The following is a 24,539-nucleotide window of genomic DNA, read 5'->3' on the forward strand; positions in this document are numbered from 1 at the left end:
TGTAAATAATAAAATTTATCCAGAAATATTAATATAAAAATAAAAAAACTTTTTGGGCTTCATGTGAGCAATTGCCCACACATAACCCACACCTGCCTCAGCTGAGTTGATTTACTATATGCTGGTTTTGACAATATTTTAACTTCCAGTGCTGTAGAAAATTTCTGCTGCGCGTGAAACAGACAGAGACAAAGATAGAAAATTCTAACTAAAGGGCACCAATATGTAAATGAGTAAAATTTTCATGAAATATCAACACGAAAATAGGAATTTTTTTTGTAGGTCTGTATGGGCAATTGCCCACACCTGCCTCTGCCCCTAATGTAAAAACTGTTCTAAATGAGTTTCAAGTGGAAGCGGGGTTAAATTTTTGACGATCAGAGGTTGATGTTTTAAGCCTTTTGGCGTCCATGTGATATTGAATTCAAACATTTCGGGCTATAATAGAGGTAATCTCCCCATATCATGTCTTGGATTACCATTGTTCGCAGGGAAGACGAAGATGGAAACTGGAAAGGAGAAGATATCAAAAAGATTATCACTTTGGGAAAGCCAACATACCTTATCTTGCTCTAACATTGTTTTCAGTGAAAAAGAAGATAGAGGATTGTACTGTGTTAAAGGAGAAGATATTAAACGGACTATCTTTGGGTGAAAAAGCAGACTCCTTTCATACTTTGGTATAATTTGTCTTATAAAGCCATGTTCTAAAATCCACTAGTTGATTATCGGAGCACGTGTTGTCCTGGGACTGGCTTTTGTTTTACCTGGCTTTGATGTGATGCATCCGGTTTATCATTTTGTTCTTTACATATCAACTCCTTGCAATAAATGGAGGGGAGCCTATCTCCCAGCAGCCTCTTTCATTGGCATCTCCTCCTTCGTTCACAAGGAATGTCACATGTTCAAATGGAATGATGATGAAAACCATAAAAAGCTTCACTTAATTATTTGGAATAATCTTTGTTACCCTATTGATGAAGGTGGGATTGGACTTAAGGATCTAAAGAAATGACATTGCGCAAGCATAATTTATATAGCATTTGAAACCTTTTCAGATGGCGCTATGTTTGTTAGAGATAAATATTTACAATCCCAGTCTTTGGACGCGCAAATCAAAGCCTACCATGTCTTGGTGCTCCAGAAGTATTTTATGAGGCTGGGAAGAAATAAGCTACATGATTAGTAAATGGAAGTTTGTTAATGGTGAAAAGATTTTACCACCATTAGCGGCGGAGACTCAAGTCCAGCCAAGCGAAGTTGTCCCTACCGGACTCGGCTTTCTGCACGCATCCCCATTGAGTCATGATAACAAACCAAGTTGCTTCTGAGCTAATTAATTTTTTTTTTTGGCTCCACCCTCCATCACAATTGAGTAATGTCCACGTTCTTGTATCTTCGTGCCTCTTTATGACTTTTTTTTTTTTTTACGTATTTTTATCATTTCCCCGCTCCTTCTCTAGAGATTTATTTGTATTTTAATTGTAAAGAATATTTTGTTCTAGGTATAATGCCCATATTGTTGCAGTCGTTTATTTTAATTTTTTAACGGACATTTTATTGCATTTGCAAATACTTACTATGTACCGATGCCCCCTAACTTAAAGTTTGGCTTTAGCCTAAGATGCATTTCAGGCTAAATCCATTCTCAAACATATTAAACAACAAAAATTCATCTAGGAAGTGAGCTTATCTAGCAGCTGACCCCGTGCCAACCCTGCTTTTCATAACCAAAACCTAGAGGGTCTGTTTTGATAGATCCCCCCTTTTATAGGAGACCCACTATATAAACAAACATTGAATTTTGCCGGTGTGAGAAAAAGAAGATCAGAGATCCTCATTTATAGTCAAGACCTCAATATTTGAAGCCGGATGAGAGATGAGTCTGATCTTAAATTCATGGATTTGAGATTTTCAATGATCTCAAATCACCTTGAAGCTCAGATACAAAGTTGTCGAATGCCCTCCCTTAAGTGAAAAAAGGTGGGAGGCCACCAGCCTTGCCCCAAGGTTGGTGCCCTAACTTTGAGTCCATATTGCCAAGTCGAATGGACTAATTAATTTGGCTAATGTTGTTAGGGTAGCCGGCCGGCCAAAACCATATACAGTGATCGAACTTGGCGTTCAACGGACGAGCTATGTTGGCCAGCAACCGCGCACCAGTTTGGTGACCCAATGCCCGCAGGTAAAACGTTTACTCATGAATGGACCGACCACCATAAACACGTACCCGTTGATCATATGCCTTCCACCCCAATAGCACGACGTGAACCCACCTGTTCTCCGGCTCGAACCATCTGATCCTCTTATTCTAGTAGCTACCAAGTGAAACATGGCAAATATTTCAAGAAAACTGGTAGAAGTTCATGAAAGTTGAAGCATTGGGACAATCTTGAGAGGTAATTGTGTATACGCTGAGCCACTTTTTGGGTGAGCAAGAAAAACATTTCATTCTATCGCTCAAAAAAAAAAAAGCTGAAGCTCATCTCCTCCAAACCTTTTGTTTTTTAGGGTAAAAGGTCTGCTTTCGGTGTTTTAAGATGTCGTTTTCTACTTTGCTTCAACTTGCAATTCAGTGACCCCCTATTTAGTATACAATGAAGTTTACATTCTAAGGGTTCATAATATGAACACGCTACCTACCAACTCAGGTCCAGAACGTTGTGCTAGTCTCTTTAAAAGCAATATGGCTTAGACCACTTATTCAAGGTGATATTAAATTTGACAACAAAGCCCTGAATCGTAGGTAGGGAAAAAAATGAAGAGGCGTGAGGAAAGGGCAGCTTAAGCTCTCACTCTTGTGTTGGCGGTAGAATTGATTGGAACATGAATAAGTTGCAAAATATAACTATGCTTTTGCTTAGGTATAACTATTTTTTTTTATGTTATCATTACTTATTTTATCTTGCTCACTTACTTTCGACCAAGGCCATAAATGGGTATGAAATTCGGCAAGATACTGTCATTAAACCAGAGGAAAAAGAAGAATTCTAATGTCTTTGCCTTTTTTACTGGTTCGTCCGTTATGGCGATAATGCAGCCGTTGGATTTGCCAAGGGATTTAATTTCTCAACGCTTTCAACGTTACCATTGTTTATTCAAACCGTCCATCAATATTTCACACGAAGAATAAATGGAATAACTGAATACATCTCACCTTCTCCATCCGCATGGGTACCAAAAAGTTTACCGTTGTCACTATCGACTCGTATCGGTTTTTGTGGTCCGATTTAGCTTACATTCGTTGGGTCAAATCGGCCTTACTTCTTACATTGCTTTCTTAAAAATAATTGCAGTCAATTCAACGTCATTGAAGAATCAATAGATGAATACATACATGAAAACTTTCATTGACACCAAAGCACGAAATTCATAAAGGGGCGTCTCCGTGACTGACTCTTTTTGAGCTTCTACTCAATTCTTTTCATCCTTTAAAAAACTTGTTTTCGGTGTTTGGTGTAGTTTCTGCTATGCTTCAATTTACTTAATGATGATTCCTTTTTGTGGCAAAGGACGTCCCCATGACACCTTAGAAAAAACCAGTTTCATATAAAAATTTGTAAAGAAAAAGGGTTTTTAATGAGTTTTTAAAAAACAGTTTTGTATCCATATATATATATTTTTTGTAAATATTCTTTAGGAGATTCTTTCAAGAACAAGGTTTTCTTTGCATCACCATTTTTTTGGGGTTAATAATCTCCAAGGAATCCAATTCTCTCTAAGCACGGTTTTTGGCGGCAACCTGGTTTTGGCCTATCATCTAAGCGCCTCCACAAGTTTTTTCTCAAAAGCTTCATTCATGATATGAGATTTAGTTGCTGTATCTAAAGGTGAAACTTAGTTGACGTTTTCATATATAAAGATTACCCATTTGACCAGCCAACACAAGCAGGGCAGAGCCAACAACAAGTAAAATTTTTAAAATTTAGATGTTTTTTTTAACAAAATTAAATTAAGGTGAGGCAGGGTCCATGCAGGCCCTACCTTGATTCCGTCCCTGCAAGTCAACACTCATCAATGAACAAATTTTTGACCAACATACCCATAGCAGTTTGTTTCAACAAAAAAACACAAGTAGTCCGAAACTTAGTGACTTTTACTTTCATCTTCACCACAATTTTAATCATCAACAAGCATTGACCAATCCACATTTAGGTCAGCTTTACTATCTCCCTCTATATGTAGCATAGTTGGGTGAACAGGGTGGCACATTGTGGATGTATTCTCGTTTGCATTCTCAAAGGCACTAAGTTTCTCATGGTATGAGGAAACATTTGCTTTGGGCTGAGGGGTTGAATGCTAAAAGGTCATTTAGCAGCAAGAAAATTGTGTCAGTATTTCATGTATTTACTCCCATGATTGTTGTAAATCATAAAACAACTATTCTGTATTTCATGAATTTATTTTAAGGTTTTGAGCAGTTCATGAAACACCCACATTATGTTTCCATTGCCAAACGACTGTCTTGTCCTCTCTCTCTCTCCATTCCGGTCAATTAACCTTATGTTGTGATGGTGAAAACCTTATTGAACATCCACATCAACCAAATGAGGCATGATTTTGTCCTTTAATTCCAGTTGAGGTTACCAATTCCCAAAGGCATGGTTGTGATCTAATTTCCTTGAAAACAAAACCAAGCATGCTGCGGAAAAAAGAAGAAGCCATGCCAGCGTGCATGTTTGAGGTGCCAAAGCACAGAGAATCCAACGGCTGTTTAGTTTCTCTCTCTCTCTCTCTCTCTCTTCCGCCGACCCTTCATCAACAACCATTACTGTACTGTACTGTATTGTAAGAAAAGCCTTCCTATCCCCTTTTCTCCGCTATACATCGCCACCAACACTCCTCTCTGCATTTCTCTCTCTATCTCTGTCTCTCTCTCTCGCGTTCTTGTGCATGGAATCCCTGATTGGTGTCGCCATAGGCTTGAGTGTTGCTTTTGCGGTATTGGCGTCCGTCCTCCTCCTGGAAATCCTCTCTTTCTATTCCAAGAAGCCGGCAGCCATCTTCGGGAGATTCCCATTCAAGAGCAAGAAGGGGCAAGAGGACGGGAATGGCGGCGAGGAATTCGCCACAGAGGCTGCTCTCGTCGGATCTTTCGGGGGATACTCTGCATCACCAAGTCCTTCCTTCAAGTTTCTGCCGTCGACCACCTTCCTTTTCAGCATCAAGGAGGAGACCAAGCAGGAGATGATGGAGTCATTGGTCGAAGACAGAAGCGGCGTTGCTGTTGATGATAACGAGACGATCGGCCCATCCCCAGTTCACCAACTTGCAGCTTCTGCCACTGCTCCTTCAGTTTCTGCTTCTGCTTCTGCTTCTGCTTCTGCCTGTCACACTCCCTTCATCACTCCTGTATCATCCCCAACACTTCTGACTCCCCCAATGACGCCTCTGTGGAGGGAATCCCCGCTTAGGTACAGCACCGCCCCCTCGTCCCCAGAGTTGTTCATGGACAGGGTATAAACGAGGGGACTCTGTTTGGTTGGGGCATGGAAGATGACCAATTTCACGAGCTGCCATGATCGAAAAGTTGGAGTTCGTGAACTTGTTCATATCCATGTAATGCAACAAAACTTGGGTTGACCTCACAGAAAATTTTCTTGTGTTTTTTTTTTTTTTTTCTTTTGGTGTTTGTCCTTCTGCTACATATTTTTGTGTCCTTTTGCTGTTCTTGTTGTTGAAATCAAGAGAGGGCAGCTTCAGAACTGTTGGTGATGGAGAGAGTGATTGATTCAAGGTATGGGATATGTATAGGTGGGGGATAAAGTGGGGCTGAGGTGATGGGGAAGGATGTTGGTTTCAGATCTGCAGTTTTATCTTGCAGAAGACATTGTTTGTCTGGGTCAAGATCGAGCATCAACCAAGAGCAGCAAAATTGTCTCTTTGTAGACCACTGGAGATAATGCATTTCTCAAATGTAAAATGTATCATGACATCTCTCTCTCTCTCTCTCTCTCTCTCTCTCTCAGGCCTAGACAGTTAAACTCCAAAAAATTTTCAACATTTTCTTTTGACTTAATTGGAACACAGATGTGTTTGGTGTGAACTGGTGCTATAAAGTATTATGAAAATAGGAACGTTTGGATGACACCTTGGAAAATTTGGTTTTACAAACTTGGTTTTATAAAAAATAAGTTCTTCATGAATTTTTAAAAATTAATTTTATATTTGAATAACAGGCACCCAAAACCCATTTTTTTGTGAATAAAGGTGGGCAGAAGATGAAGGTTATTCAATTCCTTTTGAAAACATGGTTTTGTAAAGACCGGGTTTTGACCAAACCCATCCTAAGCCTAATTTTGGGCTGTCAGTGAAATGCTTTCATGATCTTTTGCAATAACACTTATAGGGCCTGAATGACAAATAGAATATAGAGCAGCTTGTTATTGTTTTACGAATCTACTCCAATATCTAAGTCATATTCATGAAATAATGACATATTGTTTTACTTAAACCGACATCTAATATCATAAGAAGGATAAATTTTTGGCTTTCTTGGACATTGATGTAAAGATAAGCGAGACAAGTCAAACACCTCTATGGTTGTCACAAGATAACATATGTACTGGATCATGGAAAAACCACACAAAAAAGGACATAGGCCATTTGTTTCTGCAAATATCCCGCACTTTTATAAACTAGATCTGCCTCTTTAAGTTGGATCTAATTAATAACAGCACAATTTAAAACATTGGGTTCAGAATTAAAACGGATGGTTACAACAAAAAGTTGGTCATGAACTTTGTTTTAGATCCATAAAAATGCTGTAATTTTCCGGAAGAAAATTAGCAAGTCCTTGTTTGGTGCGAGCCGTGAGAAGCATCCATTACATCGAATAAAAACACTGTCTGTACGGGGTCCGAAAATGTGACCGACAGAAATGAATATATGTAATAGAAAATTCACGTGTATGAGAAAAATGAAGGGGTGGAAAAGGAAAGGTCGACGCAATGCCGTGGCCATTTGCTTGGGGACATCTCGCTATCTTATTATCTACACAATAATGAGAAAACCGACTTGGGTCGCTACCTCTTAAATGTTTTGGGAATTGTGCCAGATGTTTTACTCGTGATGGAGAACACGGGCCTCGAGAGGTCCGGATTGTACAGGCTCAGTACATTCCCCATACATATGTGACAAGAAGATCCCGAAGGACATGAGTGTCTATTATATATATAACCAATGTTGTCGGCTAGATATTTTTCTTTTGATCCGTATTTAAAAATCTCAGAAATCGCCGCTAAAAGCTTTGAACAACCGTCACCCAACAATAACTATTGCTAATGCACTTCTTGCAACAATTTTTAGCATTGGATTTAAAAAAAAAAACTCATTGACAACACTTGGCAGTCGACATATTTTAATTCCTCTATATGTATATGCTATTATGTGCTAGATAGTTTTAGTTTCCGGATAACTAATAACTAAAAATTCGTCGTTACAAAGAGTAAATTGTTGCCAAGGATTATAAAGTATGGTTAATACTAATTATTAGCTGTTTGTGAACGAAAATTTTTTAAATTTTAAGTCCTTTGTAACATCCGGCACACGGCAACACGGCAGCACTTGTATGTATATGGGTGGTAGAGATTAAGTTGCAGATATTAAAGCCAAGTTATTTTTTTTAAGAGTTCAAAACGTCTCTGAATGGAGACAATTGTTTTCCTTAAGGAAACTCATTTATCTCATTCTCTCTCTCTCTCCCTATCCCCTTCTTTGAAGGGACACTTCAAACTCGTAACAGTTTGACTTATATATTTGTAACTAATTAATCGCTATAATCTAATATCCTTTTAGGACCGCTTGAATAATTTTCATCAAAATTAATTAGTAGCTATATATATGTGTGTGTGTGCTCTGATTATAATCTCTACACATATGTGTGTGTATTGATCATAATCTCCACGAATATAATACCTATGCCATCTGCCTAGCTTTCTCAATTATTTGAAAAGATTTTTGATGAATCGAACAATATGAATACAATAAAAATGTTCAAAATTGTAGGATTGAAGAAAGAAACAGAGAAAATACATATAGGCAGTTAAGCACACACGCTTTAGGTGATGACAATTATTTCAGTGTCAATTGTTTTAACAAAACAACCAACTTGACATCTAAGTCCTTGGATGAAGTTGCATATAAATGAATTCATCCAATCAACACTCTTCTGAGACTATTCTCTCTCTCTCTCTCTTCTTGCCTTTTGTCCTTATTCTCTCTCTTACTTTACATTCTCTTTCTGGCACTTTTTTCCTCTCGATGGCTACTCTCCTCGTTAGGGTTGGAGGATCTTAAGGAGAGGAGGGAATCTCAAATAGCAGTCCTTGAATATGTGTGGCTTAACTCATTTATTAACTCATTTATGTAATTAAGATAATTAGCAAAAAATTCAAAATAAATGTACCTAAAAGAAAAGGAAAAATACCTTCAAAAAGAAAATTGTTTGAAGCATCTCAACCTCGCGTGTGGACTAAATAAATATGAGTACTCCATTTATAAGATTTATGCCTTAATAAACTTCCTTAGTTCATAGACTATAATGGATAAGGTTACCTTTTCAAAAACATAACGCCTGATAACTAGTTAAAAATAAAAAAATTCTGTTGCTAAAATGTTGTTATAAAAGAATTTGCAACTATTTATGGTGTCGTGATTATTTATGGTACTTTTAGAGACGGTTTATGGTGTTTCAGTGACAAAACTCAGGCATTTTTAGCCATCCGATAACATCTAGCATCTAACATAATAGAGTTCTCTTGATATCTAATTTCTAATTAATTTTGTAAGATTAATTTTACACTTCATACCTTACATACGTCTACATATTTAAATAGCTGATGAACCATAAGCGTGTTTACTTGTTCTATGAATATCAAGGAACAGTCAGCAGCGGAGCCAGACATTTAGCTGAGGGGTCGACACCATATATTTGAAGGGCATTTTATATGTAAATATGCAAAAATTTAACGTTAGAAAATACGTAAATAAGACTTTTTTATTTGACTATGCGGGCAATTGCCCACACATGCCCACATGTGGCTCCATCATTGAGAACAATATGTAAGTATTCCAGCTGCTAAATAGACCTTAATGATACATGTATGTGCAAATAGAAGAGTAAAATGAAAATTTAGATGCCGTCAACCACTGTATCAGATAATCATACCATGCATATTAGCCTCTAACACCAATCAGATATGGTCCTGGTGGAGTTTTACAATAACAAAGCACAAAATGGCCACCTTATCTGCGTCGACATTAAGTTTCCTTATAACTGTACCATGAGCAATTGCAGTTTGTCTTCCTACATTAGATAAAGGTGTAACTGAGCACCTTGAATCTTTTGCAACGTTTTCATAAGCAATGAATTTGTTCAAGTGTGAGTTTTAAGCTGTAACATCTTCATGTTCCAGTTGGGAGGCCAAGTTTCTTGAAGCTCTAGACATAGATTTGAGTAGATTCCTAGTTTTTAGCGTCTGAGAGAAAAATCTGCAAGTTTAATTTCAAAGAAAAGAGAAAGAATGTGAAGTTTCTTTAGTTTCTCATGTGGCTTTGAGCTAGTCAAGTTCACTTTTGGTCAGATTTATGCTTTACTCTTTTTTTTTTTTTTACTGTTTTACTTTGATCATATGTGGGGAGAGAGAGAGAGAGAGAGAGAGAGAGAAAGGTGGAGAGATCTAAGAGAGAGAGAGTCCAAGATGCTTTTGCCATATTGTGTAATGCTTTTCATCTCCCACGAGAGGCTTAAAAGGAAACAGCTTTTCTCATCATCTCAAAGGAGCCATTCTTTTTCAATCTCTTTTTACCACATCCGAATACAGCCACAGACCAATAATCGATATTCTGCGGCTGCTTTATGGAGAGGCTTTCGTTCAAAAGGACAAACACCCTCATAATGGCTAAGCTGGTACTCCAAAAGACCTGTGTGAATTAATAATGGCGTCTTTTAGCATTTGACTGCAGAGCCTGTGTTTTTTACATGGAAGCATCAGACATTGAGGCCCACATGTTTTCAGCCTTAGACTTCCATCCAGCTGTTGAGTGTTTTTGCACTCAGTTAACTTCAAACAGCATTGCTTTTCATGTCAAACTCCAGAAAGCCTTTGTCTCTGTTGGAACTGGCAGTAGTCTTGGCCCCATTCAACCATGGTGGAGTTATTTGTTCTGTGGAAAGAGATGAATGTGCATTTTTTGGAGCTTCATGTCAACGTGGTTTGTGGGTCGACTTTACCAGGGGCAGGCTTTAAAAGTGAAAGAATCTGCTGTTAAAAGGATATTTGTGCCTGGCAGCAATTGTGCAGCCTGGAACCAATATTGCAAAAGAAAATTCTTTCTCTAATTTGCCTGTAATCAGCAGTCGATTGTCATACTTGAGATCAGGGGCTGAGGCTGGTGTGGGCAATTGTCCACACAGACCCACAAAAGCTTTTTATTATTTTCATATTGATATTTCAGATTTTTTTTTAATCATGTACATATTGGTACCTCTTAAAAATTTTAAATTTTATAACTAATGCCTGCCTGTTAACTAGAATTTTTTCTGGCTCTGCCCCTGCTTAAGAAAAGTGGGCTTTATCGGATCATATTAGTAAATAGGTCCGTCTTCTACATTCACGAAGTTGAAAAAGAGAAAAGATTAAATAAAGGATTCAATATAATAAAAGGTATCTACATTCCTGCTGGCACTTCCCTTTCCAACAAGGAGCTGATATGCAGGAGGAGTGGAGCTAAGGGAGCCTAGCAGGGGCATTCTTTCTTCAGTTTTGAAAAAAAAAAAAAATACCCTGCAAAATTTTCAAAATTCTTACTTCGCACCAAGGGCAGAGGGGGTGTATGCCCCACGGAGGACACTCTAAAACCTTGTTTAAAAATTGTTATCAATATATTTAGTGCCCGGTAGACAAAAATTCCTGGCTACGCCCCACTTGGCACTTGTAAAAATTTTAGAAATTACATAGTAGCCCTAAGACTGGGCGCCGGGCCGGACCCAATTGCAGTTTGGAACCGGTTCAACTTCAAATCGGGCTAGGCTTGGGCCTGGGCCCAGGCCGAGTAGGACTGCAGAAGGAACTGATTTACCCACAGCTCGGTAATACTGGACTCCACTTAAGCTCAACTCGAGTTTGACTCATTTATTAAACGAGTTAGGATTGAGCAGAAGGGGAGACACCCATTTGAACAGACGAGTTCTTTTCTAGTTATTTCATACTCTTAAAAGAGAATGTGTTCTTGGCGCAGTGGCCTCGTGTTTTTCCTTTTCTTCGTTTACCCAACATACCTTGGCCTTGTGTTCTGAAGTACTGTGTCTTATTTCTAGCTGAAGTGAAAATCTTTTTGTTCTCGGCACCACTAAGCTCGACCCACGAGCTTAGTCGTGCTGATGAGCACTCTTGTGGTCGCCCCAGTTGAGCTCATCTGGTGGACTCAAATCAAGCTTGATCTGGGTCATCTAAGGCTCAAGTTAAGTTCGATCTTCTCCATCTCAGGTCAAACTTAGCTTGTAGATAGGGCTGCACATGAACCGATTCAAGCTCGAGGCCTTTACTTGACTCAAAAATTCTTGAACTCCAGCTAAGCTCGAACTCGAATCGAGCTGCACAAAACAAGCTTGGGCTCGACTCAGCACTACAATGTTGAGCTCGAGCTCAACTCACTTAACTCATTTCTATTAACTTAACATGTCTTGCTTCTTTTTTTAACTTGTTAACTTGCTTAACTAGTTTCTTTTAACTAACTCAACTATGATTATCTAACAGAAAATCCAAAGAAAGAATGCACATATTCTATATTCAAATATCCTCTAAAGAAAAACTTGCAGAAAGTCTCTCATTCATGATACAGTTATATAGTAAAGTTGAGCCATGTTTATACGAGTCGAGTTCTTACAATTCTAACTCTACTTGTTTAACATTTCAAGCATAAATTTAAACTTGTGTTTGGCTCATTTATAAACAAATTGAGCTTGAGTCAAGCCTTTGCAAGCGAGTTCGACTTGAGCTCAAGTTGGCTTGACTCTTTGTGCAGCCCCAAATGGCAAACTTTTCCAAATTGATCTCTTAAATAAGCTCTTATAAATCCATTCCTACCATATATATTGTGGTGGCAAATCCAGCCCCATGTTAAACTTTTAGACAAATCCATCATTACATTGTCATGGAGAAGCTCTTGCTTTGGATAATAGGCTCGGTCTAAAAAAATTAGGTGCATACTCAGATGGGACGATGTGGGAAACTCAACCGTTGAATTTGGTTTTTCCTAATCTTGGTAGTTGTCTTCACAATGTTTCGCAATGTCATATTTAAGGGATCCCAACATTAGTCGTCCCAATATAGTATTGCTCTGCTCTTGGTTATGTTGAATTTGTATTCTCTCTCTAGGCAAGTTCTTACTATTACAGATAAAATTTCACTACTTTTTGTGTGAAAATTTTGTAAATTCATTGATGAAATGTTTTCTGGAATTATGGAACATCTTATCAAGTGGTTACTGTCCTTCACCTTACTGAATTTGTCAAGTGCATGTTTTTGTTTGCGAAAAGACAACTGGTTGACGAAGAAAATTTTAAAGTTGGATAAAATAATAAAATCAATCACTAAAATGAAGACAACTTGCAATACCCCTCGGACCCTCAATGTGTGATGTCCTATTAAATAGCTTCTCTAAAATTGCAATACTGCTGGGACTTTCAGTAGCATTTTCTAAAATAGTGTCACTGAACTTGGAATTGCTTAGACCTTCAGTAACATTTTCTGAAATAGCATCAATAAATGTGCGATACAGCTCAGTCCTTGAGCGACATTTTCTGAAGTATGTCACTAAGATTGTATTGCTGTTGAATGACGTTTTAAGAAGCAGCGTCTCTGTCACTAAAGATACAATACTGCTGGGACCTTCAGTTGACATTTTCTAAATTGTGTCTCTGGATATGCAATTCTATTAAAGACCCAAGTGATGGTTTCTGAAATAGCGTCATTGAAGTGTCCATTGTACTATTTGTGACACATATGGGAATAGTGTTGGTAAAAAAGCTTTCACTAACGTTTTGTTAACTCGGGACAAAGAAGACTAAAGTGTCTTTGATGCTTGTCTTTATGCGTTACTGAAAACCAAATTTGTTGATTGCGTGTTGCTTGTTATGTCCTTGAATGGGCAATTTTTTTTTTGGGTAACAAACTAAACCGACTCATTGACAAACCTAGTCATATAGACTTTTTTGTGGATATGAGAAACAATTTGCATTTGAACTATTATTACATTTGAGACTGTTCTCGTGCATGTCGGAGCAATTGCCACAGCACCCAGTGTGGCTAGACCAATCTAATCTTCCGAAGCTGAAAATTAGGATATCCAAACTAATACAAGCATACTTTGATCACAAAAACATCAAAATCAATCACAGTACAGAATCACAACGCAAAATTTTCAGTTCGAGACACTTTGCTTCTGCGGGTTAGGACAAAGTTAAGAGAAAACTTTCATCTTCAAGGAAGCCGCTATGGAACTTTTTTAACTTCTGATCGTTCCTTTCATTCTTCATTACTAACATGATGGCTAATCTCTTTCATCCCCTCCACTTTTCAGTTTTTCTGTGACTTTCTTTTGTCTGCCTTTTCTCCTCTATAAGCCTTTGATGGTGCTGTAGGAAAACGCTTTTACCAAAAAACAGAGGTACCAAATCAATATAAATTTCCTGTTGGAATATAGTATATAGAAGTTCTTCCTCCATAGGATTAAAATGTATTGCAGATACATTCTGTCATCATGACAAAAACTTCACATGAGCCAAACACCTCGTAGTTTTATCCAAACGATACTGTGCTCTGATTTGACTATCTCTTAGTTCAATCCTAGTTCAACCCCACCACCTCCTCCAACAGAAACAAAAAGACCCGAACAAGCAGCTGAAGTTGGTTCGTTCAGGTCTCTCCAAAAGGTCATAGCTGAATTTTCATCACTATTTTTGTGTATTACTAAGTTACTAGTTGGTATGTAACCAATCAAATTACCAAAAACAATCACTAAAGTGAAACCAAAGACGAGAAAGAAACTTCACACAACAACCTAAAATAAATTAAGGCAACTGTTTAGAACTCTTCCTCGATGAACCAAAGAATCTGCCTAGACTAGACGGGTTGCAACTTGAATCAGGAATTTACGACTAGTTTACATTCTTTAGAGTGGCCTACGGTATGGGAATGATTGAATTGCTCACAAGTAAAGGGGTAATGTTACATTAAATGACCAAAGCAGATACAGAGCATCCTATTCTTTTGAATCTGAAATATTTAGGATAAAACACAGTAAAAGACTAAAGTGGACCCATAATCATAAAGGCCTCAAATGCAGGAAAATTATTGAGAACTTCATTCCTAATCACTATGACTTGCCTTAGCAAATGACCTGTTGATGCCCATGTTACATTAATGACATAATCACGCATAGGCCAATGATATGGACACACCACACCCTACATTGCTTCTCTATGTTTTAGCACTTTCTACTTCAGCTGAAACCTCATCATATAACCTACGCAAGCTACAGCCCAAAGAACAGCACATGACACGGCTTGGGCATATCTTCAAACAAGCAATCTAATGGACTTTAAACAAGCAGCCTTGTACTACAGAGTCGAATATGTTACCATCGAATAACTCCTTCCTTGCCAATGATGAGCCTGAATAGCAGCATCATCTGGCAATTTCAATTCCATTAAGCACCACAAACAGGGTGGTTCTGCAACTAAAAAGAGTCAAATACAACCAAACCGTTCGGATGGAACTATAGCAGTGACTTCAGGGCTTCTTCTTCTATGCATGTGTTTGGTTATCATGGATGACGGATCAGGTTTTGACCACCATGGGTTGCAAAAATGAGAAGTAAAGTAGGAAAACCAGATACATGGAAGGCTCTGTAAGGGCCTCCTTGCCAGGCAATATAGGACCACCTTACTAACTTGGAGGTTTCTCCATTCGAACTGTTTCTTTCCATCCTTCAAAATGTGGGACAGCAGCTTGGTTCAATCTTAAGTTGTGACTGCAAAAACACAATATTCTAAATTCATAAATATAACAAAACGCAGTTGTTATCCGTTTCTATGCTAACAATTTTTTCCCTTTTTGTTGCAATAAAAAATAACAAGATGATTTTGTTACTTATGGTGTAGAAGACAAGTGAAAACCATTATGGAAAAAATATATTTAGATGTTAGTAGATCAGAGCTTTTCCTTTTTTATACTAAAATGGACAAGTTGTAGTAGCCCACGACGAAATGTGTCAACTAGGTTGCAAAGCTGCTTCAGTGATCGCTGATCACAGTTAATACTTCAACATCAATCGTCAAACAAATCAGAGTGATAATCATACAAAGAAAGAAGAATTGCAGCAGCAATCATGATATAGATATCAAGCAACAAAGTTCACTTAGATTTCCAGGGGAATTTCAGTAAGCTTGACTGAGTTTACTGGAATTTCCATATGCAGATTCCAACAACTCATGATTTCAACAATGCCAAGAGAAAGTGACAAACTAGTGGAGAGTGTCTGCTTAATGGGGTTAATAATCGAAATAGAGGCAAATATGCTATGAAGGAAGCTGAGTATGAGAAAGGTGTTTGAATGGGATCTGCTTGAAAACTTTACATTCATCACCATGGAGCACTAAATGACTTGAAATGCTGGATATGAGGATCAATTGTCAGATACAGTTTCGCTGATTTTCGAATACTACATTGGATGTTTTGTACGTATGTACAATGTAGAGGTGATAACAATAGTTTAGGTTGAGGAATATACAATGGACTATGATCTCACAGCACAAACAAATACAACAGTCCTGAGTTTGCGTGGACATGAAAAATGACCAGAGGGAGGAGATAAATGGACTAGGCAAAGCACCAGTTCTTTCAATTTCTATTAAAGTTTAGATTTAAGATGGCAAAGTTGACAGGAGTTTCAATGCTCACAGAACTCAACAAGGGCTTACGTTTGAACTTTGAAGTTAAGTATAGAATGAAAAACACAAAACAGTACGGTCTAACGTTTTCTATTTGATCTCTGTTTATCAACAACACACGCAGAAATATATGCTACTGATATAAATCAGGGGCTTCTATGTGGACAAAACCTGGAAATGTGTTCTTCCATCATCATTAGTGAATAATGGTGTAAAAGTTAGGTTATCATTTGTGCTTCTTTTTCTTCATGGTGTGCAGGAATCACATGCTTAAATTTCCCATGCAATGGAAATTACAAAGAGATTGTGTCCATGCGATAATGGTGACAAGGGGTTAATCCAAGCAAACTAAGAAAAAATTTACTAGCATCTCAGTTAACTCATACGATTAATCAACAGAACCTTGTCGACGGCCATACACAGGAAATAGCCTTTCAAACCCTAGATCAAAGACTTCTAATCCACCGGTCAGATGTGAAACTGTTGATTCTGCTGCAATCAACTGCTGATAAGGGCAATTGCAAGTTGTCAAAACTGGTGTATTGGAGGAGGAAACAACTGGCTTGCAAGAATACGAGGAGGATGAGGGATGCGGGCGGCAGGATAGGGATTCTTATGTGGGCAGAAGAGGAAGAGGAATGGCTGGCTAGATCTCTCTTGTCTGTGGAGGACAGGGACGGATTATGATGCTCTCAGCTCAGTACCTCTCTGGAAAGACTGATCGCCGGGAAATTTGAGTTGGGAAGAGAGCATGACAGTATAAAAAGGCTATCATGCGTATTCTTTTTCAAATTTCTGCTTTCATTCATAAAAGCATTTAGAATCTACGATTTCAAGCGCCGAGAAATATGATCTGCGGACAGGCAGAAACCCAAGTAATGAAGCCATGAATTTGCACGTTCCATCTCCAACCTTTAATAATCCTGTAAATGGAAGAGCATGTATGCGATTCCGTTAGCAGTCGGAGATCTAGAGGTGCTTTCTTTTGGCACCACACATAAAACTAAAAGCAGGAAGACATAATTGACCTGATCTATGGTCGAAGAAAATGGAATATGGGTGCATTCTTCTCTTCTTCATAAAGAAGAACAAATTCTTTTTTTCTGGTTCTCTAGGACAGATTCTTCTGTGCCAGCGGGCGACCTGCTATCCTTTTCTCTTCTGAAAGAAGAAAAGTAAGTCTTATCGGCTTCTTCTTTTTCTTCCTCCTTTTTGTGACACTTGTTTGCATGGGCCTGCCAAGAACTAGGAAGGTCAATGGTGAAGAGACAATTCGCTATTCCCCTGGAATTTGAATTCGGTCTTTTGAAGTTTGATAAGAAATTTTACATCCGGTTAGCAGTCAGATGCCAATTTGACTGTAAGGAACATCCGAATCTGATTACAGATAAAAATTCATATTCCATTTGTATTCTTACATCTGAATTCAAATCCAACTCCAAGTCGAATTAGGAAATTTGTGGTTGTAATCGATTGGCATCCCTCATCAAAACTCAACTTCTTGGAACTTTTTGTCCTCTCAATTTGTATCTGCGTTGAAGCGTGTGGACTCAGGAAGCTACATATACAGGAATTTTAGACGCATTGATCTTGTCAAATTGGATGAAACATTACACGCCCCTGGGTGATTGTTTCTTGTGAATATGACGAGCAAAAGATTGGAAAAGTCTGGTCAACCTGAGAAAATGGAGACGGGATACAACTCATCAAACCCAGCAGGTTACGAAATTCACGCTTGCTTTGTCCTTTCAATCACGGCCAAACTAATACCCATCAAAGTTCACTGATGAGGATTTAAACCTTTTAAATTCTATCTATGACGTATGATTTCTGACATAACAGATTATATAACTTAAACGTTAGTATGTAAGAAATGAACTATGATTAATTCATTATTTCATTCTAGTTTGCTGAATCCATGTAGATTAAATTGTGCAATTGTGCATGAACATTAAGGAAGCATTTGAAGGTCTTGAATTTTGATTGTAAAAATACAAATTCTACGAACAAAATTTCACCTCAAACTAGAATTGGAATGAAAATTGTAATTCTAGTTTAACTTTGTGTTTAATAGCCTAGAATTTTGAATCTAAGATTTAAAATTATGTGTTTGATAAAACTCCAAAAAAATATTAAAATTTCAGAATCATTATTCCACTTCATATGACAAAATCATAATTCCAGAATTTTGATTCAAGAATGAGTGTATAATCCTGGAATCAAAATTCTTTGTTTGATAACTTAATTTTTCTTTCATGAAAAGGAATTTCAATTCTAAAATTCTGACAGCGGATGAGCACAAGAAATAGGATGGTTTTTCTTGAAGCAAAATTAGCTCTGGCCTTGTAAGACAGAGATTCTCGGCACTTGTCCGGCCAAAGTTATCCTGTTGGCAGGATTCAAAAAAGGCACATAAACGTAAGGCTTCGACCAAGAGAGAGAAAGAGAGAGATGACATGCTGCTACAAGAACGAGGGTTGTAAAAGAATATTGATTGAATGAACCAAAAATTAACGGCCAAAATTGATGATCTCAGGATCAAACGACGGTACATAGAATGAATCGGACGCCGGGAAATCCCCGGAGGCAGCTGCAGATGTCCCGCAGAGAAGTCCCATTAGGGTGACGTAAGGTTCTCGACGGTCGCCGGCGGCATCATGGTGGTCGGTCGGAGGAGGCTTATAGTACATCCGGGCGGTCTGTGGGCAGTGGGAGTGGAAGCGAGCGGCGATCCTCACCCCCATGTCCAGCATCTCAACGTACCTCCCCATGTTCCCTTTCTTTTCTCTTCCTCCGATCGCTTGCTGTTGGATCTCCTGAATTTTGGTGTTTTTGGCTTCTTTTTCTCCTTTTCCTTCCCTTCCTCCCTGTTACAGGGAATGCAGAGAGAGGAAGAGAAAGAAAAAGGGGGAAACTGATTTCTCAGAAGACGTCCCAAAGAGAAAATCCCATGAAAGAAGGCTGGGACGAAGAAGATGGTGCGGAGTCCCCTATTTAAGGCGGAGTCTTCCCCTCTTTCTCTGCGCCTTCCTGCTCCGTTTCCTTCCCACTTTCCGGTTCCCCAATAGGCGCGCGTCCACGCGCCGCCTCGTGCGACACTACTGCGACTCATTCTTCGCAAGTTATTCGTTTTTCTGAAAAGGCCTTTGACTTAAAAAACCCGAGGAGTTAAAGGTCACCGACGGGGGGTGATAGGTGACCCGGCCGCCGGCACCGGTCCCCGGTTACCGGTGCCGCAAGACTCGGGATAGTCGTCGCCCCCACACACGCCGGTGCACCAAAATCTCATCCAACAAGTCAACACACCCTTTTCCTTTTACCAAATTTCTTCCTAATGTTCAGTTGTTCACCTTCACGACAGATAAATTTGAAAATACAGTCATATTCTTATATTTACTTTTGAGTATGCTGATTTATTATATTATTAATATTTTTAGGTTGCATTTGATAGCTTTAAATGAGACAGCATAAAAAAGTGCAATTTGAGAGATCATCACGTTAAACAAGAATTTTAAATTTATAATACATGTTAAAATCTATGAATTTAAAGTTGGATGAAAAGGTGATCCGATATTAATTCAATGGATTTGAAATCGTAGGATGTTAAATCACCTTGACCTCAAACATGCAGCGAAACAAACACAACTTTAATAACTTTAATGACGTGTGGCATAATGCACAGGGTCAAACTTGTCTCTCTTTATATATACACCCTTCTCTGAGATCTAATCTTTCTGTTGGTTGTTGTAACTGAACGTGAATATTTTGATGTACTATTTGATCAACTCAACTCATGTCATGAATAAATATAAGTGTAGCAAAAGTCAATCTTATCGTCTGCTGGATAGTTGTTGGATGCTTCAAATTTAAAAATCTATCATAAAAACACCATAAATGATTACTAAAGCCATCACAAATAGTTGCTGCATCATAAAGTGTGACGAATACTAATTTAACGATGGTTTTTTGGTGACAAATTTTTACATTTTAGTTATCGGACAACATCTAGCATGTAGCAGCATTGAACTCCTCTTTTATATATATATATTATATATGTGTGTGTTTTATCTTATAACTATTGCTTCTTCTAGAAAACATCATTACGAGTGTTTTGATGTCACAAAATTTGATTCTAGAATCAAAATTTCCATCTCAACCTGAAATTAGAATAAAAATGCCAGTTTCAGTTTTCGTTTGAGTTTGATAGTATAGATCGTTGCGTTTAGAATTAAAAAATGATTTGTTTGATGGAAAGGGGGCTATAATTCTAGAATCTATGGATTAAAGTATTCACGCCTTGAGACTCAAAGAAATATGAATATTTTTTTAGAATTCAGGAATTATAATTCCACCCTTATGGTAGAATCTTAATTCTGATTCTTGACTGAGCCTATAATTTTTGAATTGAAATTATTTGTATGATCAATGCCCATTTCTAAAGAATGAGAATAATGATTATAAAATTCTATTAATTTCAGGTCAAACAAATGCCCCTCAGTATCGACTCATCGGTTTTTTAACAAGCCATATTTGTACTATACCTTTTATACATTTACGAAAGTTTAGTTATAGAAATAAAATTTCAAGTCAATAATATGATTGAAACATAACCACCACTTTTATAAAGCTTAATGAATTTAGCGAATAAAAATCAAACAACAAAGCTGTACGATAAAAGGAGTTATAAGAAAACATTATTTTCACAAAGTCAATGGTCAATGTTATCACTAAAAAGTCAAAAAGTGGTCGACTTTTGGCATCTCCTACCCTTTTTGGCATTTCCCACGTTCTATTTTATTTAGGGGTAACTTCACCCGCTGAGTTGAGTCCGAGTTCAGTTAGCAGGTCAAGTTCGGCTTGACTAATAAAACCTCAAGTCTGATTCTGCTTTAATAAAACCTCAAGCCCGACTCGGCTTGAGCTCGAGAATAGCTCGATGAAAGCAGCTCGAGCTTAACTCGGTAGTTTCATGTTGTGCTCGAGCTCGACTCGATTAAGGCTCGACAAATTCGTTTGAATAGAATTAATATTCATCGTTACATGTTGAGCTCAAGCTCGACTCAATTAAGGTTCGACAAACTTATAAATTTGTTTGAATATATCGATTTGATTAAGGCTCGATAAAGGTTCGAGCTCGACTCGGCACTTACGTGTGGAGCTCGAACTCAGCTCAATTATTTGAACTACCCCACCTATAAGAAGATTATGAAAAGATTTTCTTTTGAACTTTTATTGAAAAGAATTCTCCTTGGACACAAAGCCCTCAAGGTTGTATCTTTGTGCCTTCGACCTTGACTTCTTCAAGGTATTCCCTCAAATTTTATTGTTATCCAGATAAAGGAAAGGTTCTTTGTTGTATGATTTGGCAAAAATAGATAAAAAAACAGATGTATGAAGATAGGGCAAGACGAAGTAAATCACGTAAAACCAATTAGCACGCGCGATGTGAAAGATTATCCCCGATACTTTTAGAAAACAAGGAATTCCATCCATAGTCAAACATGGTTTTAGACAATTTTTTCCAAACTTTGGAACCACAAAAATGTTATACTTTTGTTCCCAACCCTTTCTTTTTTGAAGCACTAAATTTTCGCCTATAGACGTGCAGAAGCTTAAATGAGCTATAGTTCATTTAATTGTTTCAATCAAATGAAAGGCAAAAAAAAAAAAAAATCGAAAAGCACACCTATTAATTTCGTACTAATAAGCTACGTCATCACCCTTAAATGCGATTTAAGACGTGTGACGATAAAATTAGATTTGTGGAGAATCCAATTGTGACGAAACAATATAAGTCTCCCATTAATCTTCAAATGGGAGGAATAAGCATGTGAATCTGTGACTTCTGGGTGCCACCCAAACATGTCAACTATTTTTCAAAACTAACTAAGAAAAATCAAGCAATAATCAATAATTTACCAGGCACGTTCATCTTAGAAGCACACCAATTTTCAATCTTTCAAAATCCATGCAAATTTTTGGTATAGTCAGCACTCATTTTGATGGACATACAGTTTGTGGAAAATTACTAATGATATACAATTGCAATAAGTTCTGATCTTTTTGGTATGAATTGCAATGAGTCCTGACCTTTTCATAATGAGTCCTGACCTTTCTCTAAGGTGATATGGTAGATGGTGTGTGTAATCTGTAAAAAAATTCTCAATATTAAAGAAAAAATAAAGAAAAATATAAAAGATAATTGAAAGGAAAATGCAAAAGAAGGAACGATAGAAACTAAAACAAAAATAAAGTTCGAAAGATCAACGTTCAAGTTTTAAATACAATTGTATCTACATGTCCGTGTCACTTTACTTTCATACACTCCCATACGTAAAAATTAAATGTTTAAATATAAAATCTTACAAATATCTAAAAGGTAGCTGTATATTGTTTATCCTTTAAGTCACTAATTAAAAAGAGAGAGAGAGAGAGAGAGAGAGAGAGAAAAGAACACTGTACAAATCTCCCAGATGTAGGGTCTTTGAAGACCGGGCCAGAGAGAGCTCTATCTGGAGAAGGCTCATCTCTAGTTTCTCGCCGGCCGACCCCTCGAACTTTTCTGTTCACACATGATCTAAAGATGTATACAAAAACTTGTACTTTTGTTGATATATTTCAGTTCCAATGTCATTCATTACCCTAGAAATTATACAGCTGCACGCCACATAATCTATTCTGAAAAATATAATAAAAAGAAATTCTTTATTTATATTTTTCACCAGAGATTAATAAAAATCTCTATTGCGTTGTCAATTTGAGAGGGATGACCGGAATATTTTAGCATACACACATACAAGAAGACACATATATGGACACAACCATGCATCACAAAGCTCACATGTGTGAGACATTTAAATGAATGCATGACAGAAAATTTTCAATATATACGGTGGCTTTGACTATGTAAAATCATCCAGCTCATGAATGAATGCCGTGGAAAAATAAAAAAAATCAATTATGTGTAAAAAAAAAAAAAGTTAGAACAAATAGCTCCATCTATATAAAAGAAATGCCCCTACCCCACAGCCTTTAATTAAAAAAACAATAAACGGGCATGGTAGCCTCCCCACCTATTCAAAAAAAATTGCTGTGCCAATAAATTTTTTTTTTTGGGTGAACTGTCAAGGATGACTCAGCGGCACCATTAGCCTCCCTTGCATAGCTTCATCATAAGTCTCTCAGTTTGATCGGGGTTGGGCTTCAACTTGAAAAAATTGGTCTATGTTGACTCGATAGAACCCGGTTAGACTTGATTAATTTTTTTATTATTTTTATTTAATAATAATATATATTTTATTATTAAAAATATATTTTATATTTATTTATTTTATTTTGCATTAAAATATATTGACTTTATTTTAATCGGGCCGAATCGAGCCCAAACTAGATAATCAAGCACAAGTTTCGAATCCAAACCCGACTCAGGCGGGGCTCGGTCACCAATATATTTTAATGCCCGTCCGTCGAGCTTTTTACCCAAACCATTGGAATAACTGAGATGACAGTTGGTTTTCAATGAAAAAGAGATTATGACTTGTCTAGAAACGTGGTTTTTCTTGGACCCTAAGAAAGATTCGGAAGATTTTGCTTGCTGGACAAGTCACATCGGCCATAAAGCGGTTGGGAATTCGGGGAGGCGTCACTCCGGGCAGGTACTGTTTTTGCCTTCAAAAATAAAAAAAGAACAAGAAGCAAATAGCATCTTTTTTTTTTTTTTTTTTTTCAGAAATCAAAACGTTTACTCAAAAGAAAAAATCTGTAAACTGGGGAAGGGATTCCTTTCAGACGTCATTTAATAAGTTTTGAATTTTTGGAAGCCGTCTCTACCCGGCAGCTGTATTCAGGTCAGCACCAGCCTCTTACCACCTGGCGAAGGCGTAGCTGCTCCACCACCTTTCATGTGCTAAGTTGTTAACAGTATGATATGATATTTCATCTGTGATGGTACTATGGGATTGCATCATTTAATCAGCTTTGAGTTCTTGATGTCTTTAATCATTCTCATCAGTTTTTGTTTCGGGCCCCTGGCTAAGCTAAGAGTTCCATCTTTTCCATCCTCCAAAATTTTTCCGGCGATTCCTCCTCCAAGAGCACGGACAAAGAGCTCCACATCATCAGTTAAAACAATGAAAATCTGCACCCATATGTTACTTACCGCGGTTGCTTCTCACTTGCACTTGTTGGCTTATTCTTTATCAGTACATGACGATTGCTAGAATTGTTTTCAGTTTCCATAATCGAAGCGAAAAATTGTTCTGTTTCTTATCATCCAGATGCCAACATTGTTAATAATATTATTATTGCTATCAACTTTCACTATTGAGAGGTAATAAAGAGGCGAACAGGGGAAAGATAATTTGGTTGAATGGTCGAGTCAATTTATATAGAAAATTACCCCATCTGGAACAGATGAACGATAAGAATGACGGCAAATTCATAGGGCATACTGCAAAAAGAGAGGCAGCAAAAAGGAATATTTTGATTGTGACCCGTTTCAATTAATCGGCGCAATGTTTCACACGATCAAACGACGGTACAAAGAATGATATCGGAAGCCGGAAAATCCGTCGAGGCGGCTTTG

General features: G+C 37.6%; 1 long non-coding RNA gene across 1 annotated transcript; it reads right to left on the reverse strand.

Moving 5' to 3' along the window:
* Nucleotides 1-16,244: 16,244 nt before the first annotated feature.
* Nucleotides 16,245-17,384, reverse strand: LOC126410695 (uncharacterized). Its single transcript, XR_007575190.1, has 2 exons — nt 16,984-17,384; nt 16,245-16,878 (listed from the first exon to the last, which is right to left on the reverse strand). It is a non-coding gene; the product is annotated as an uncharacterized LOC126410695 (long non-coding RNA).
* Between the last annotated feature and the right edge of the window lie 7,155 nt (nt 17,385-24,539).

This window comes from Nymphaea colorata, chromosome 13, assembly GCF_008831285.2.
Source record: "Nymphaea colorata isolate Beijing-Zhang1983 chromosome 13, ASM883128v2, whole genome shotgun sequence".
NCBI lineage: Eukaryota > Viridiplantae > Streptophyta > Magnoliopsida > Nymphaeales > Nymphaeaceae > Nymphaea > Nymphaea colorata.